We start from the raw sequence: 4,005 nt of genomic DNA on the forward strand, positions 1-4,005 counted from the left end.
ATGGTGGCGGGATGTAGTGCGGCGCAACACCAGGGATTCCGGCGCCAACGTGGAACCTGCACAACACAACCAAAGTACTTTGCCCCAACGAAACAGATGAGGTTGTCAATCTCACCGGCTTGCCGTAACAAAGGATTAACCGTATTGTGTGGAAGATGATTGTTTGCGAGAAAACAAGTAGAACAAGTATTGCAAGAGATTGTATTTCAAGTATAGAGAATTGGACCGGGGTCCACAGCTCACTAGAGGTGTCTCTCCCATAAGATAAACAAGCATGTTGGGTGAACAAATTACAGCTTGGGCAATTGATAAATAAAGAGGGCATGACCATGCACATACATATTATGATGAGTATAGTGAGATTTAATTGGGCATTACGACAAAGTACATAGACCGCCATCCAACCGCATCTATGCCTAAAAAGTCCACCTTCAGAGTTATCATCCGAACCCCTCCAGCATTAAGTTGCAAAGCAACAGTACAATTGCATTAAGTATGGTGCGTAATGTAATCAACAACTACATCCTTAGACATAGCATCAATGTTTTATCCCTAGTGGCAACAAGACAACACAACCTTAGAACTTTCTCGTCACTCGTCCCAGGTGTCAATGTAGGCATGAACCCACTATCGAGCATAAATACTCCCTCTCGGAGTTACAAGCATCTACTTGGCCGTAGCATCTACTAGTAACGGAGAGCATGCAAGATCATAAACAACACATAGACATAACTTTGATAATCAACATAACAAGTATTCTCTATTCATCGGATCCCAACAAATGCAACATATAGAATTACGGATAGATGATCTTGATCATGTTAGGCAGCTCACAAGATCCGACAATGATAGCACAATGGGGAGAAGACAACCATCTAGCTACCGCTATGGACCCATAGTCCAGGGGTAGACTACTCACACATCACACCGGAGGCGACCATGGCGGCGTAGAGTCCTCCCGGGAGATGAATCCCCTCTCCGGCAGGTGCCGGAGGCGATCTCCTGGATCCCCCGAGATGGGATCGGCGGCGGCGTCGTCTCCGGGAAGGTTTTCCGTATCGTGGCTCTCGGCATCGGGGTTTTCGCAACGGAGGCTTTGAGCAGGCGGAAGGGCAGGTCGTGAGGGGGCACGAGGGCCCCACACCACGTGGCCGCGCGACCAAGGGTGGGCGCGCCACCCTAGGGTGTGGCCCCCTCGTGGCCCCACTTCGTCTCCTCTTCGGACTTCTGGAAGCTTCGTGGCAAAATAGGACCCTGGGCGTTGATTTCGTCCAATTCCGAAAATATTTCGTTACTAGGATTTCTGAAACCAAAAACAAGCAGAAAACAAGCAATCGGCACTTCGGCATCTTGTTAATAGGTTAGTTCCGGAAAATGCACGAATATGACATAAAGTGTGCATAAAACATGTAGATAACATCAATAATGTGGCATGGAACATAAGAAATTATCGATACGTCGGAGACGTATCAAGCATCCCCAAGCTTAGTTCTCGCTCGTCCCGAGCAGGTAAAACGATAACACAGATAATTTCTGGAGTGACATGCCATCATAACCTTGATCATACTATTTGTAAAGCATATGTAGTGAATGCAGCGATCAAAACAATGTATATGACATGAGTAAACAAGTGAATCATATAGCAAAGACTTTTCATGAATAGCACTTCAAGACAAGCATCAATTAAGTCTTGCATAAGAGTTAACTCATAAAGCAATAATTCAAAGTAAAGGCATTGAAGCAACACAAAGGAAGATTAAGTTTCAGCGGTTGCTTTCAACTTGTAACATGTATATCTAATGGATATTGTCAACATAGAGTAATATAATAAGTGCAATAAGCAAATATGTAGGAATCAATGCACAGTTCACACAAGTGTTTGCTTCTTGAGGTGGAGAGAAATAGGTGAACTGACTCAACATTGAAAGTAAAAGAATTGTCCTCCATAGAGGAAAAGCATCGATTGCTATATTTGTGCTAGAGCTTTGATTTTGAAAACATGAAACAATTTTGTCAACGGTAGTAATAAAGCATATGTATCATGTAAATTATATCTTACAAGTTGCAAGCCTCATGCATAGTATACAAATAGTGCCCGCACCTTGTCCTAATTAGCTTGGACTACCGGATCATCGCAATGCACATGTTTTAACCAAGTGTCACAAAGGGGTACCCTCTATGCTGCCTGTACAAAGGTCTAAGGAGAAAGCTCGCATTGGATTTCTCGCTATTGATTATTCTCAACTTAGACATCCATACCGGGACAACATAGACAACAGATAATGGACTCCTCTTTATGCATAAGCATGTAACAACAATTAATAATTTTCTCATATGAGATTGAGGATATTGTCCAAAACTGAAACTTCCACCATGGATCATGGCTTTAGTTAGCGGCCCAATGTTCTTCTCTAACAATATGCATGCTTAACCATAGGGTGGTAGATCGCTCTTACTTCAGACAAGATGAACATGCATAGCAACTCACATGAAATTCAAAAAAGAGTAGTTGATGGCGTCCCCAGTGAACATGGTTATCGCACAACAAGCAACTTAATAAGAGATAAAGTGCATAATTACATATTCAATACCACAATAGTTTTTAAGCTATTTGTCCCATGAGCTATATATTGCAAAGGTGAATGATGGAGTTTTAAAGGTAGCACTCAAGCAATTTACTTTGGAATGGTGTAAAATACCATGTAGTAGGTAGGTATGGTGGACACAAATGGCATAGTGGTTGGCTCAAGTATTTTGGATGCATGAGAAGTATTCCCTCTCGATACAAGGTTTAGGCTAGCAAGGCTTATTTGAAACAAACACAAGGATGAACCGTTGCAGCAAAACTCACATAAAAGACATATTGAAAACATTATAAGACTCTACACCGTCTTCCTTGTTGTTCAAACTCAATACTAGAAATTATCTAGACCTTAGCGAAACCAAATATGCAAACCAAATTTTAGCATGATCTATGTATTTCTTCATTAATGGGTGCAAAGCATATGATGCAAGAGCTTAAACATGAGCACAACAATTGCCAAGTATCACATTACCCAAGACATTAATAGCAATTACTACATGTATCATTTTCCAATTCCAACCACATAACAATTTAACGAAGAAGAAACTTCGCCATGAATACTATGAGTAGAAACTAAGGACATACTTGTCCATATGCTACAGCGGAGCGTGTCTCTCTCCCATAAAGTGAATGCTAGGATCCATTTTATTCAAACAAAACAAAAAACAAAAACAAACCGACGCTCCAAGCAAAGCACATAAGATGTGATGGAATAAAAATATAGTTTCGGGGAGGAACCCGATAATGTTGTCGATGAAGAAGGGGATGCCTTGGGCATCCCCAAGCTTAAACGCTTGAGTCTTCTTAGAATATGCAGGGGTGAACCACCGGGGCATCCCCAAGCTTAGAGCTTTCACTCTCCTTGATCATGTTGCATCATACTCCTCTCTTGATCCTTGAAAACTTCCTCCACACCAAACTTAGAACAACTCATTAGAGGGTTAGCGACAATAAAAATTAACATATTCAGAGGTGACACAATCATTCTTAACACTTCTGGACATTGCATAAAGCTACTGGACATTAATGGATCAAAGAAATTCATCCAACATAGCAAAAGAGACAATGCGAAATAAAAGGCAGAATCTGTCAGAACAGAACAGTTCGTATTGACGAATTTTATCGAGGCACCAGACTTAATCAAATGAAAATGCTCAAATTGAATGAAAGTTGCGTACATATCTTAGGATCACTCACGTAAATTGGCATGATTTTCTGAGTTACCTACAGGGAAAACAGCCCAGATTCGTGACAGCAAAGAAATCTGATTTCGTGCAGTAATCCAAATCTAGTATGAACTTTACTATCAACGACTTTACTTGGCACAACAAAACACTAAACTAAGATAAGGAGAAGTTGCTACAGTAGTAAACAACTTCCAAGACACAAAATAAAAACAAAGTACTGTAGGTAAAAACATG

The sequence above is a fragment of the Lolium rigidum genome, chromosome 3 (assembly GCF_022539505.1).
Source record: "Lolium rigidum isolate FL_2022 chromosome 3, APGP_CSIRO_Lrig_0.1, whole genome shotgun sequence".
NCBI classification, from domain to species: Eukaryota; Viridiplantae; Streptophyta; class Magnoliopsida; order Poales; family Poaceae; genus Lolium; species Lolium rigidum.